Consider the following 7,913-nt stretch of genomic DNA (forward strand, 5'->3'; position numbering starts at 1 on the left):
TAACAGTCGCAATTCCACAAGAAAAAAGCTTAAAACGTTGGCAATTTTATTAAAAAAGTTGTAATTTTACTTGACAAAAGTCACAATTTCATAGGGAAACTTAGAAATGTTGGCAATATTATCATAATAATCTGAATTTTACTTGACAAAATGCAGCGAAGCGGGATGTTGCCAGGACCGGCCTCAATCAGCGTAGAAGGCCCACCTGGGCCTTTTTATCTAATCACCTGTCGCTCTGTTATAAGCAGCATATTTTTCTTAACACTGAACACAACTAAACGTGTGCATTTTTAAGTAGGACCAACATTTCTAGGGTTTAAGAGGTCTCTTATTCTTTGTAATAACATTGTTATTCTGAAGCTAACTATGGAGGGGGCGTGGCCTGCGGGCCTGCAGCGAAGCGGGATGTTGCCAGGACCGGCCTCAATCAGCGTATGAGGCCCACCTGGGCCTTTTTATCTACTAATAAAAGTATCAATCAATCAATCAATCAAAGGTACTTTCCTGACCTGCCTGCAGTCCAGACCTGTCTCCCATGGAAAATGTGTGGCGCATTATGAAGCTTAAATTACGACAGCGGAGACCCCGGACTGTTGAAGGACTGAAGCTCTACATAAAACAAGAATGGGAAAGAATTCCACTTTCAAAGCTTCAACAATTAGTTTCCTCAGTTCCCAAACGTTTATTGAGTGTTGTTAAAAGAAAAGGTGATGTAACACAGTGGTGAACATGCCCTTTCCCAACTACTTTGGCACGTGTTGCAGCCATGAAATTCTAAGTTAATTATTATTTGCAGAAAAAAACAAATGTTTAGGAGTTTGGACATGAAATATGTTGTCTTTGTAGCATATTAGACTGAATATGGGTTGAAAAGGATTTGCAAATCATTGTATTCTGTTTATATTTACATCTAACACAATTTCCCAACTCATATGGAAATAGGGTTTGTATACATATATACATCCATCCATCCATTTTCTACCGCTTATTCCCTTTGGGGTCGCGCTGGTGTCTATCTCAGCTACATTCGGGCGGAAACCGGCGTACACCCTGGACAAGTCGCCACCTCATCGCAGGGCTTTATATATATTATTTTTTTTATTTTATTTCTGTTTATTATTATTATTCTCAATCAATCAATGTTTATTTATATAGCCCTAAATCACAAATGTCTCTAAGGACTGCACAAACCATTACGACTACGACATCCTCGGAAGAACCCACAAAAAAATTATCAATGTATTGTTATTTATTTTTTGTTCATTTAATTGATGTATTTGTAGATACTACTTAGTTTTTTCTTCTTTTTTTTGCTGTTTATTTTTAGTGGGGGTGGGTGGTATGGTTGGGATATTAACAAAAACATATTTTGATATTTTGTGCAGAAAACAGATACACGATGTATGTGACTATGACAAGCCAGAAACAGTGAAGTTGTCACGTTGTATAAATGCTAAATAAAAAGAGAATACAACAAATCCTTTTCAACTTATATTCAATTAAATAGACTGCAGAGACAAGATATTTCTTTTTTTGTGTGCAAATAATCATGAACTTAGAATTTAACGGCAGCAACACATTGCAAAAAAGGCATTTTTACCAGTGTGTTACATGGCCTTTCCTTTGAACAACACTCAGTAAAGGTTTGGGAACTGAGGAGACACATTTTTGAAGTGGAATTCTTCCCCATTCTTGCTTGATGTACAACTTAAGTTGTTCAACAGTCTCCTGCCCCATATTTTATTTCATTTTACGAGAAAATATTACAGAAACAGAAGGATGTGAGAAATTGTTCCCAATTTTATAGGAAAAACGTCGCCACATTGTGAGAAAAAGACTACTTTTAGTTATTTTATTTTTTATTTTTTGTTCGTAATTGTTTTTTTAAATATTCATTATTTACTTCAAGTTATTACAGATATATCTTTCTATACACATTTTTTTTTTTTTTAGATTTTCATAAATTTTGGCTAAATTGGGGCGCATTTACATTTCTTACACACACTTGTTATTTCATATGTTAACCAGAGAGGGAGCACTTTTAAATGCGACACACAGTCAATGTGAAAAATCCCTCCTTTTTAGGACCACCCTCATTTTGACAGATGTCACCAAATGAGACATTTTCTATTAGATGCAATGTTATTGTTCACACCTCCTCATGTGGAAGCTGCTTTTCCTTCTTCATGTCTCAAGAAGTGTGGAAATACAAGAACACACACACTCCAAATATAGAAGCAGTGTGCAGCGTATCCCAGGGTTACCAGCTGTGTGTGTGTGTGTGTGTGTGTGTGTGTGTGTGTGTGTGTGTGTGTGTGTGTGTGTGATGATGAACATTGTTGCTAATGTGTGCCATGTAGTCACTCATCACAACAACAACAACAACAACAGTGACCAATGACAGAGTAGTAAATAGTGTTATTAGTGTTGTTAGTACTTTGTTAATCCTTGTGTACTAAAAGTAATACAAGTGCTAGCAAGACAAATTGGTAAAATTAGCCAAATCTGTGGATCGCAGTTAAATGTAGATTATATATAGATAGTCTCCAGCACCCCCTGCAAACCCGAAAGGGACAAGCGGTAGAAAAATGGATGGATGGACTATATTTATGAATGTATTTGTGTATTTAACTATACATATACCATATATATATATATATATATATATATATATATATATATATATGTATTGTATATATCTTTATATCTATACATGTATATGTGTATGTATATATGTATGTATTTTTATATACATACAAATACTCTGAATAAATATATATATATATATATATATATATATATATATATATATATATATAATCTCCTGATGATTGAAAGAACCCCTCATGAAACAGTTCTGTAGAGATGAAGTAGTTTTGTGATTTTTCCCACACATACATAAGTATATATATATATATATATATATATATATATATATATATATATATATATATATATATATATATATATATATAAATGTGTGTGTATACATATATGTCCAGGGTGTACACCGCCTTCCACCGGAATGCCGCTAGACATAGGCTCCAGCAACCCCAAGAGGGACAAGCGGTTGAAAAATGGATGGATGGATTTGTGAAGTGAATTATATTTATATAGCGCTTTTCTCTAGTGACTCAAAGCGCTTTACATAGTGAAACCCAATATCTAAGTTACATTTAAAGCAGTGTGGGTGGCACTGGGAGCAGGTGGGTAAAGTGTCTTGCCCAAGGACACAACGGCAGTAACTATGATGGCGGAAGCGGGAATCGAACCTGCAACCCTCAAGTTGCTGGCACGGCCACTCTACCAACCGAGCTATCCCGCCCCGGATTATAATATGTGTGTTTATTCTTTATAGTTACATACTGTATATATATATGTATGTATGTATGTATCTATGTACTCCATGCTATAGTATTGTATATATATATATATATATATATATATATATATATATATATATATATATATATATATATATATATATATTAGGGATGCACCGAAATGGAAATTTGTGGCCGAACCCGAAGCCGAATAAAATTCAAACGCTTGGCCAAAGGCCGAATACCGAATAATGAATGCAGTTTTTCACAATTTTTTTTGTATTGCATAAATAGCCTAGAATAAATATTTAGACATGTTTTTCAAATAAAGTATTTTTTATTGAATATTGACATTTTTTTAATATTCCAGTAGCCTTTGCTTTTCAAAAAAAGCACAAAGTTTTTCATTTATATTAGGCCTTCAAACAAAACATGCATTCCAAAAAAAAAAATAAAGTGCATTAAAGTGGATAAACCAACAACAAATGAATTATTGTCCTTTTGGCAAAAGTCTGCTTAGCCACAGTAGATATGCTAATATAATGTGAATTCCTGGATTTTTTTTATTTATTTTTTGTTGGTTTTTTTTTTGTTTTTTTTTCACATTTTGTCTCTTGCAGTTGAAGTGTACCTGTGATGGAGGTTACGGACCTCTGTCGTCATTTTGAGTGGGAGAACTTGCACAATCGGTGGCTGACTAAATACTTTTTTGCACCACTGTAAGCCCCAAGGGTACTGTATGGTATTTATGGAAAAATTGTAAATATGAAAAAAACTAATTTTATGCTAGAATGTTTTATGTTGGGACGGCGTGGGGCAGTGGAAGAGTGGCCGTGCGCAACCCGAGGGTCCCTGGTTCAATCCCCACCTAGTACCATCTCCGTCACGTCCGTTGTGTCCTGAGCAAGACACTTCACCCTTGCTCCTGATGGGTGCTGGTTGGCTTGCATGGCAGCTCCCTCCATCAGTGTGTGAATGTGTGTGTGAATGGGTAAATGTGGAAGTAGTGACAAAGCGCTTTGAGTACCTTGAAGGTAGAAAAGCGCTATACAAGTACAACCCATTTATCATTTAATTATTTAAATCTCAATTAAGTGTGTGCTTGTAACCTCATACACTTATACAGGTACACAACATATCCCAACGTCACTGCACGTTGGTTGATTGCGTCACCGCGTCAAAAAATTGCGTCACACGCCACTATTCGGCCTTGTTTTTAACTCATTCCATCGATGGCCGAATGTGGCTTTTTTTGCCATATTCGGCCGAATATACTCAATTACCGATTAATCGGTGCATCCCTAATATATATATATATATATATATATATATATATATATATATATATATATACATATATAATATGTGTTCGGGAAATATCACAAGACTACTTCATCTCTACAGAACTGTTTCATGAGGGGTTCCCTCAATCGTCCTGACGATATATATATATATATATATATATATATATATATATATATATACAAATCAGTAAAACAAGTACATAAAAAAAGAATAAATAATATATCCTAGTTATTAATGTATTAAATGAGTAATGTATAAATGTAATGTTAAACATGATATTAAAAATGTATATTAAACACATCATCATATATAAGAGGCCAGTTAAAAACCCCAAACAAAATATTTTGGACCCGGTTTGTATATATATATATATATATATATATATATATATATATATATATATATATACTGTATATATAGATTCATATTTATCCTTAAATAGTAACAATTGTCAGGAGTTGTCCTTTCCGGCCAGCTCAGCTCCTGGTTGCCGTGGCGACAGGAAACAAACTGCGCTGTCAAGTTGTGTCATGAGCCTCCTGACTCGCCACGCATGTGAAAGTGTGCATGACGGCGTGTGTGTGTGTGTGTGTGTGTGTGTGTGTGTGTGTGTTGGGTGGGGTGTCCCAAGTTTGATATGACTCATTCAACCCCCCCACACCCTCACATCCACGTTGCCCCCTCACACACAAACAATGAGTGGGACTCCAGGAAATAAGCGAGGAGCGGTCAAAGCTGTAAAATATTTCCAAATATTTGTGACAGAGCGTGTGGCGGATGGTTGGCGGCGCTCCACATAAAGACAGGAAGTGGCCGTGTGTGCGTCACGCCGCGTGCTTCCCTTTTGCCCAGAGAGGAGACGAGGACACGGCCGAGACCTGTTTGGCTGCCGGAGGATCCCAGATAAGACGTGTCGGCGTCCACTCGTGTCCAGACGGAGGAGGCGTGTGCACTTGAAGTGGCCGACGACAGGCCGAGCATCACCTCTTAGTACTTACACCGTTTCCATATGAGTTGGGAAATTGTGTTAAAATAAACAGAATACAATTATTTGCAAATCATTTTCAACCCATATTCAGTTGAATATGCTACAAAGACAACATATTTCATGTTCAAACTCATAAACTATTATTTTTTTTGCTAATAATAAATAACTTGGAACTTCATGGCAGCAACACGTGCCAAAGTAGTTGGGAAAGGGCATGTTCACCACTGTGTTACATCACCTTTTCTTTTAACAACACTCAATATTTGGGAACTGAGGAAAGTAATTGTTGAAGCTTTGAAAGTGGAATTCTTTCCCATTCTTGTTTTATGTAGAGCTTCAGTCCTTCAATAGTCCGGGGTCTCCGCTGTCTGATTTTACGCTTCATAATGCGCCACACATTTTGAAAGGGAGACAGGTCTAGATTGCAGGCGGGCCAGGAAAGTACCCGCACTCTTTTACTACAAAACCACGCTGTTGTAACACGTGGCTCGGCATTGTCTTGCTGAAATAAGCAGGGGCGTCCATGATAACATGTGTTGTTCCAAAACCTGAATGTACCTTTCAGCATTAATGGTGCCTTCACAGATGTGTAAGTTACCCATGCCTTGGGCACTAATACACCCCCATACCATCACACATGCTGGCTGTGGAACTTTGCGCCTATAACAATCCGGATGGTTATTTTCCTCTTTGTTCCGGAGGACACCACGTCCACAGTTTCCAAATATAATTTGAAATGTGGACTCGTCAGACCACAGAACACTTTTCCACTTTGCATCAGTCCAATCTTAGATGAGCTCGGGCCCAGCGAAGCCGACGGCGTTCCCGGGTGTTGTTGATAAATCAAGTCAAGTCAGCTTTATTTGTCAATTTCTTTACATGTAAGACATACAAAGGAATCGGAATTATGTTTCTCACCCTCCCATGCGTAGACAAAATAAAAATAAAACACAACGGTAAAGTGCAACGTGAATATGTCTACCTACTAAAGTGACAATATATATAGTTCCTGTTGTTTTTAAATAGGATATGGCTGTAAACAATGAGTGTTTCATCAGTAGTGCAAATACTTGTGATATACTTAGCAACAGATGTGTGCAATTTTGCATAGTCATTTTTTTGTGGGTAATGGGGTTTAGAGTTCGCTTTGCACGGTAGAGTTTTAACTTGCACTTACAGATTTGGCGACCAACTGTAGTTACTGACAGTGGTTTTATGAAGTGTTCCTGAGCCCATCTGGTGATATCCTTTACACACCGATGTCGGTTTTTGATGCGGTACCCCCTGAGGGGGTCAAAAGTCTGTAATATCATCGCTTACGTGCAGTGATTTCTCCAGATTCTCTGAACCTTTTGATGATTTCATGGACCGTGGATGGTAAAATTCCTTGATTCCTTGCAATAGCTCGCTGAGAAATGTTCTAAAACTGTTCGACAATTTGCTTACAAAGTGGTGACCCTCACCCCATCCTTGTTTGTGAATTATTTAGCACTTCATAGAAGCTGTTTTTATACCCAATCATGGCACCTACCTGTTCCCAATTAGCCTGCACACCTTTGTCTAAAAAAATATTTGAGGCTAAGGTGTGTACCTGCAAAATCATCAAAAAGCTATCATGCTAATATTATTAGCATATTAGCCACTGTGTTAAAAAAAACACATCAGCACATTAAACCTGCTAGATTGTGTACTCAAACTGTATTATAAAAAAGGTAAACAAATGAAACTGCCAATTTGAAGCTAGCGCTAACGCTAAAGGACGTAGCCTTGCTAACAGTTGAAAATCAATAGAGTTCTTGGTGAATAATTCATGGCTGAGGCTGCTGAGGTCGGCTTTGTCCGTGCTGTATTTAAACAGGAAGTAGTGTGTGGAGGATGGTTTATGTCATGTGATCAAGACCCATACCCGAGCCAACGATCCCAGACCACATGACAACCTATCCCTGTGAAGTTCAGGTTCTTGGTGGACCTCAAACTAGACCTCAAACTTCTTCCAGTGAACACAAATATGGAATTGATATCAGAGCCAAGACTTCAGGATCAATCATATTGATCCACCCAGATTTCCCAGATCTTTGCACTAGCACACATGCAAACTGTGCCTCTTTTGGACTACTTGTACTATCTCCACCTGGCAAAATAGGACTCAAGAGTCCAGAGTACAAAGTACTTGTAGTATTGTTTGTGTTTTTCTTGGGCTTTTATTGTGAAATGTCCTGTTGACAACCAGCAGTCACTAGATAGTAGTAGTACTATAAGTAATGGTAGCGGTACAGTAGTAGTAGTTGTAGTACAGT

The sequence above is a fragment of the Nerophis ophidion genome, linkage group LG08, assembly GCF_033978795.1.
Source record: "Nerophis ophidion isolate RoL-2023_Sa linkage group LG08, RoL_Noph_v1.0, whole genome shotgun sequence".
In the NCBI taxonomy this organism is placed as follows: Eukaryota; Metazoa; Chordata; class Actinopteri; order Syngnathiformes; family Syngnathidae; genus Nerophis; species Nerophis ophidion.